We start from the raw sequence: 7,625 nt of genomic DNA, 5'->3' as shown, positions 1-7,625 counted from the left end.
ATTAATAATACTGGCAATACTCTTGCGGTGCCATCGGCCTCATAGAAAACTGAGAATCAGACGCCATAAATATTAATCCCAAAAAGCTATGTATCTATATTACATTATATTTCCTATAGGCGTGCTAGCTGCCATAACATTGCTTGCAGTTTTGAAATACTGATTATATAATACTGTATAACAATGGATGGTCTTGTATCAGTCTGTTATTAACAATGACATACAAAGTCTGCAGCTACCAAAAAATATAAGCAATAAGAGTAGCAGAGTACCTGGAAATCAATTGATATAATGTGTGTACATAGTTATTTATCTGTGGTTACAGTAGTCAGGTGTGACTGACAAAGTATTCACTGTCCCTGGAAGATGTAGTTTTAGAATCGTGATAAACTGATATTCTATACCAGCCAGCTATAAAATAGGTTTTAGAGATACAGATAGAATACTGCTATAAAAAGCCTGCTCACAACATGTGTTTAAGAAAAAATTGTAATATACAGTGATGGTATAATGTCTGCACCTAAAGAAACAGCCTAGAAATAGTCCCAAGATGAGCTACAAATAAAGAAAATTTACTAACTCCATCAAAGGGAGCAAAAGACCATACTGTAAGGAAAAGGTGCAGAAAAGAGGCTAAAGCCTAGTACTTCATAAAATGGTAGCTTATTGGAATGAGATGACACGAGGAGGTAGTAGCCTGGGTGTTGCAACTGCTGGAAATTTTAAACAACGAATAACTTAAATACTGATAAACGGGACTTCACGCAGATAGCTCTTTTACCGTAGCTAAGTATAGCTACTAACACGGTAGGTAAACACACATACATGGGGTCAGGTGCTAAGACTCGACCCTGGCAACCACAAATAGATGAGAGCGCAGACGCACGCACGCACGCCCGCACGCCCACACATAAACACACACACACACACACGGTAAAGCTCATGGAGCAGGGATAGAGTGGACCTTAGTAGCAACCAGCGAAGAGGCAGAACCAGGAGCTATGACTCGACCCCTGCAACCACAAACAGGTAGGCGCACACGCGCGCGCACACACACACAGTGAAGAGGCGGGGCCAGGAGCTGAGTCTCGACCCCTGCAACCACAATTAGGTGAGTACAAATGGGTGAGTATACACACACACACACACACACACAGGTTAGCAACAAGACTAGTCCCTCCCTGAATTAAGGGAAATGTCCTACAAGGAGAGGTTAAGGGAAAGCAACCTGATGCCACTGGAAGACAGGAGGGATAGGGGAAACATGATAACAACATATAAAATACTAAGAGGAATGTTTGAAAGATGTAAGACAGCAACAAGGGGCCACAACTTAAGTTGAAAACTCAAATGTGTCACAGTGAAGTTAGAAAGTATTTCCTCAGTCATATAGTTGTCAGGAAGTGGAACAGTCTGGAGAGTGATGTAGTGGAGGCAGGATCTATACATAGCTTGAAGAGGTACGATAAAGCTCTTGGAACAGGGAGTGGATCGAGTAACGACCAGCGAAGAGACAGGACCATGAGCTATGAAATGACCCCTGCAACCACAATTAGGTGAGTACAGACACACACACACACACACACTTAACATTGCATACTCCTACGAATTGTGTTCTTCCCCATGGTAATAATAATAATAATAATAATGACACTGTATACTGTACATCTCTGAGAAGGGAATATGGAAGACATAAGAGAGAAAAAATTAGTGAAATACAGTACTGTATATCAGCAAACAGTGAAGGCACAAGAGATGAGAGGATATGTGAAGCTGAAAGATACAAGAAAAATCATGATATACAGAAATTTATGTAGTGAAAAACGATCAAAAGGCAGCTTTAAAAAAGTGAGATATGTATAATCCTTTTTCTCTTCCGGTATACAACCAGAACCTTCCTTTGATAAAAACCTTAACAGTGACAACTGCATAAATATCTGTGTTAAACTACAATATTTATGGTACATAAGTAAGTATAAGTATGGTACAATATATACTATTCTGATATAATCAAGTAATCTTTGTCATGTTAAATCCTTACCTATGTACTACTCGTCTAAACAATCTTAATAAATTTAACAGTTATTTACAGTATACATAGTCACATCGGTACATTGTATACAGGGTATCCCAATACAGTACTCATTTTATTCGCGTATTAGATTCTATTACAATTTTTTATTGATATGATGTTGCAGAGGTTACAACTGTTTTACTTCAGTCAATAAAACTGCATTTTTTAAACGTTTTAAGAGTAAGCAGAATATATGAGTAAAGTGACTTTTGGGATACCATACACACTGGATAGTAAACATTAAGTCCTCGTACATTATATAAATCTCAACCTGGTTAAGCAGTATATTTAATTTAACCTTCAAGGGAAGTGCCTTGATACCAGTCAAGGGCTCTTGATTCAAGAAGTTGCCACACATTCTCCAAGAGCTGTATGACCTTTATGGGTTAAGAACTTCCTCGTGAATATAATAATAATAATAATAATAATAATAATAATAATAATAATAATCATAATAATTTATTCTATAATAGAAGCATCAGCTAAAGTATTTTGACAAAAAGCGAATACTAATGATTTATATACCAGCTTCCCATCCATATATACCAAATATACAACAACGATGAGTACATGTCACAACATTGTGGCTGCAACAATTCACATTTACCCAACAAAATAGATGAAATTACACTAGGTTTAGGTCTGTCATTTACACCTTAAATAATGGTCCAGGAGGGACCGAAATGTCATCTAGCATACTCTCTAATTTGTGGATCAGTTGTGAATTACACAATCATGAAATTCTATTGACCTAATAATACCACCTGGCCTTCTTACATAGTATACTAACTTATCCTTAAATAATTAAAAGACTAACATAGAAAAATATCAGATTTAAAGGAACTTTGTGCACAAGTTAGCAACTTTGTGAGTCAGACAACCCCAGCAAGTGATCAGTTTTAATCAAAAGTTAAACACTTGATGGAGTACCATATCTTTGGATAGATTAAATTGTACATATAGTGTACAGTATACCTGCATATTTAAAAATACTGTTGTATTAATACTGATCGAACATTTCACTGAAAAGCTACTGTACTTACACATTTTTTGTTATCTCTGTATTTTCTTATTCTACGACTTATATACACAGATTATTAACATACGGTTATTAAAGTTAACTCATCTAATGTTTCTTGATAAAAATTACTTTGCTAACGAATTATAAAAATTGAGGGTCAAAATTACAGCAAATAAAATCACTTTTGACCCATCATAGCTGTCTTCTAAGCTTACAGGATACCTGCTAGAGTCTGCATACATTATTATTACAGTTGTGATCACATCTATACTCCTACATCATTATTCTGGCTTTCATAGGATTTAAGGCAGAGGTTATCTTTAAAAAGTGTTATTCAGGGAAAGAATAACATTAGCAGTGTTAAAAACTATTCGTTAACTAAACAGTATTTGTTACTCAGAAATCAGTACTTTTGACAATGACAAATTTTAAGACAGTCACAAAGACACTATGGGCATTCAAGAGGGTAAATTCCAAAGGTCAAAGAGGAAAGCAACCCCCTTCCCTCTTGGCCTTTATACACTCTATAAGCATAGTTTAGTATGTTTTTGCTACATTTACTTGTCTTCTAGATAAACATATAAAGGGCTGATATTATAGTACAGTAATGGTTATTGAGCTTCCTGAAGTGGACATTCTTTGGATTATCAACCCTGACAGGTTATTAACTCAGGATAACACAATCAAGCCAGGCAATGTGGCTTATTTAATTTCAATCCCTCCAGTCTTTTTCCAGGCTGCGACACTCAATTAATTCCTAAATATTACTGGTAAACATGGACAGGTGTAAAAAGACTTGCCCATGTATCTGGACTCACCGAGTTATCAAACCCGGGTAATTTTGTCAGTAAGTCGGACACTGACTGTATCAATGAATTCTTTCATATAAGATTCTATATTTCTATAACATGAAAATGCAAGATGAACTGCGCTTGTTTAACCCCTACTTGAAATACAACCTTCAACATATATACTAGAGAGACAGGATGCTAGCTAACATCAAATAATTATGGTCAGAATTAATACCTTAGACTAGATAAACAGTATAGGCCAAGGAGACAAGAAGGTTGTACTTTCTGTCATCTTTTGTATTAGGCTTTGCCTTGTGTCATATATAAAAGAATATTATGATATAAGTGTTGTACACTTCTAAAAGGAACACCTCTGCCTCACACACCTGCACAATGAAATTAACAGGTAAATGTAACGCTTCGAACACACAAACAAATATATAATGTATATTTGTACATATAAATGCTATTAACACTTACCACTAAAGAAATGTGCAGACTAGTGTATAATCATGTCTATTGGTTACATAAAAAAGGCTTATTCATTTTTTCACAAAAATGTATCTATAATAAGAATCTGTTAAATAAGGCAGACTTTTTACACTCAAAATTTATAAAAAATTAGAGCTTCTTAATAAATTAATAGCTAATATAAACTCTACAACAGTCTAGATTTTTTTACTCAACAATAAAAGGATTATTTAAATGCATATAATTATGCATAGATGAACTTACTCCATTGTAACCTCGGATCACAAGGGGCCAGGAGCTGAGGATCGACCCCTGCAACCACAGCTAGGTCAGTACATTACAGTTGCATTTATCAGATTATTGATTTGGTAGATAAATTTGATCAATATGTTGGCACATTATTTCATGATTATTTATTTATATATTACAAATGTTAACTGAAGCTTATTAAAGGTAAAATAATATTTTATTAATAACCTTCAGTAATTTTTACTTAACTGACCAGCTTAATTATTTATTATTGCTACACAAACACACACACACACACACACACACACACCCAGACATAATAGCACTCACAGAAACAAAACTCACCAGAATAATAACAGATTCAATCTTTCCATCCGGATATTAAATCCTCAGGAAAGACAGAGGGAGGAGAGGGGGAGGAGGAGTTGCACTGCTCATTAAAAACCAGTGGGGTTTTGAGAAAATGGAAGGAATGGATGGCACGAGCGAAAGGAACTACTTAGTAGGAACAATCCAGTCTGAGGGACATAAGGTGATAATTGCAGTAATGTACAACCCACCACAGAACTGCAGGAGGCCAAGAGAAGAATACGATGAGAGCAACAGAGCAATGGTCGACACACTAGCCGAGGTGGCCAGGAGAGCACACATGGAGGGAGCAAAGTTACTAGTTATGGGTGATTTTAATCACAAGGAGATTGACTGGGAAAACCTGGAGCCCCATGGGGGTCCCAAAACATGGAGAGCCAAGATGATGGATGTGGTACTGGAAAACCTCATGCATCAACATGTTAGAGACACTACCAGAGAGAAAGAAGAGGATGAACCAGCAAGACTGGACCTTGTATTCACCTTGAGTAGTTCGGACATCGAGGATATCATGTATGAAAGACCCCTGGGAGCTAGTGATCATGTGGTTCTGTGCTTCGACTACATAGTTGAGCTTCAAGTGGAGAGAGTAGCAGGAACAGGCTGGGGAAAAACCAAACTACAAAAGGGGAAACTACTCAGGGATGAGGAACTTCCTGCAAGACATTCAGTGGGAGAGGGAACTGACAGGAAAACCAGTACAAGAAATGATGGACTATGTGGCAACAAAATGCAAGGAGGCAGAGGAGAGGTTTGTTCCCAAGGGATACAGAAATAATGGGAAGAACAGAACGAGTCCTTGGTTCACCCAAAGGTGTAGGGAGGCAAAAACTAGGTGTACTAGAGAATGGAAAAGGTACAGAAGACAGAGAACTCAGGAAAATAAAGAGATTAGCCAAAGAGCCAGAAACGAATATGCATAGATAAGGGAGGCTCAGCGACAATATGAAAATGACATAGCATCGAAAGTCAAGTCTGACCCGAAGCTGTTGTACAGCCACTTCAGGAGGAAAACAACAGTCAAGGACCAGGTAATCAGACTGAGGAAGGGTGATGGGGAGTTCACAAGAAACGACCGAGAGGTATGTCAGGAGCTCAACACGAGATTTAAAGAAGTATTTACAGTGGAAACCAGTAGGACTCCAGGAAATCAGAACAGGGGGGTACACCAGCAAGTGCTGGATGAGGTACGTATAACCAAGGAGGAGGTGAAGAAGCTGCTATGCGAACTTGACACCTCAAAGGCGGTGGGACCAGACAACATCTCTCCGTGGGTCCTTAAAGAGGGAGCAGAGATATTGTGTGTGCCATTAACAAAGATCTTCAACACATCAATTGAAACTGGCCAACTCCCTGAGGTATGGAAGATGGCAAATGTAGTCCCAATTTTTGAAAAGGGAGACAGACACGAGGCACTAAACTACAGACCTGTATCACTAACGTGTTTAATATGCAAAGTCATGGAGAAGATCATCAGGAGGAGAGTGGTGGAGCACCTGGAAAGAAACAAGTGTATAATTGACAACCAGCACGGTTTCAGGGAAGGAAAATCCTGTGTCACAAACCTACTGGAGTTTTATGACAAGGTGACAGAAGTAAGACAAGAGAGAGAGGGGTGGATCGACTGCATTTTTTTGGACTCCAAGAAGGCCTTCGACACAGTTCCTCACAAGAGGTTGCTGCAAAAGCTAGAGGATCAGGCACACATAACAGGAAAGGCACTGCAATGGATCAGAGAATACCTGACAGGGAGGCAACAACGAGTCATGGTACGTGACGAGGTGTCAGAGTGGGCGCCTGTGACAAGCGGGGTTCCACAGGGGTCAGTCCTAGGACCTGTGCTGTTCTTGGTATATGTGAATGACATAACGGAAGTGTCCTTGTTTGCAGATGATGCGAAGTTAATGAGAAGAATCAAATCGGATGAGGATCAGGCAGGACTACAAAGAGACCTGGAGAGGCTACAAGCCTGGTCCAGCAACTGGCTCCTTGAGTTTAACCCTGCCAAATGCAAAGTCATAAAGATTGGGGAAGGGCAAAGAAGACCGCAGACACAATATAGTTTAGATGGCCAAAGACTGCAAACCTCACTCAAGGAAAAAGATCTGGGGGTGAGTATAACACCGAGCATATCTCCTGAGGCGCACATCAATCAGATAACTGCTGCAGCATACGCGCGCCTGGCAAACCTACGGATAGTGTTCCGATACCTCAGTAAGGATTCGTTCAAGACTCTGTATACCATTTACGTCAGGCCCATACTGGAGTATGCAGCACCAGTTTGGAATCCACACCTAGTCAAGCACGTCAAGAAATTAGAGAAAGTGCAAGGGTTTGCAACAAGACTAGTCCCAGAGCTAAGGGGATTGTCCTACGAAGAAAGGTTGAGGGAAATCGACCTGACGACACTGGAGGTCAGGAGGGTCAGGGGAGACATGATAACAACATATAAAATACTGCACGGAATAGACAAGGTGGACAAAGACGGGATGTTCCAGAGATGGGACACAGACACAAGAGGTCACAATTGGAAGTTGAAGACTCAGATGAATCAAAGGGATGTTAGGAAGTATTTCTTGTCATAGTCAGGCCATGGAATAGCCTAGAAAGTGGCGTAATGGAGGCGGAAACCATACATAGTTTTAAGGCG

This window comes from Cherax quadricarinatus, chromosome 32 (genome assembly GCF_038502225.1).
Source record: "Cherax quadricarinatus isolate ZL_2023a chromosome 32, ASM3850222v1, whole genome shotgun sequence".
NCBI classification, from domain to species: Eukaryota; Metazoa; Arthropoda; class Malacostraca; order Decapoda; family Parastacidae; genus Cherax; species Cherax quadricarinatus.
This window is presented reverse-complemented; position numbering follows the sequence as displayed.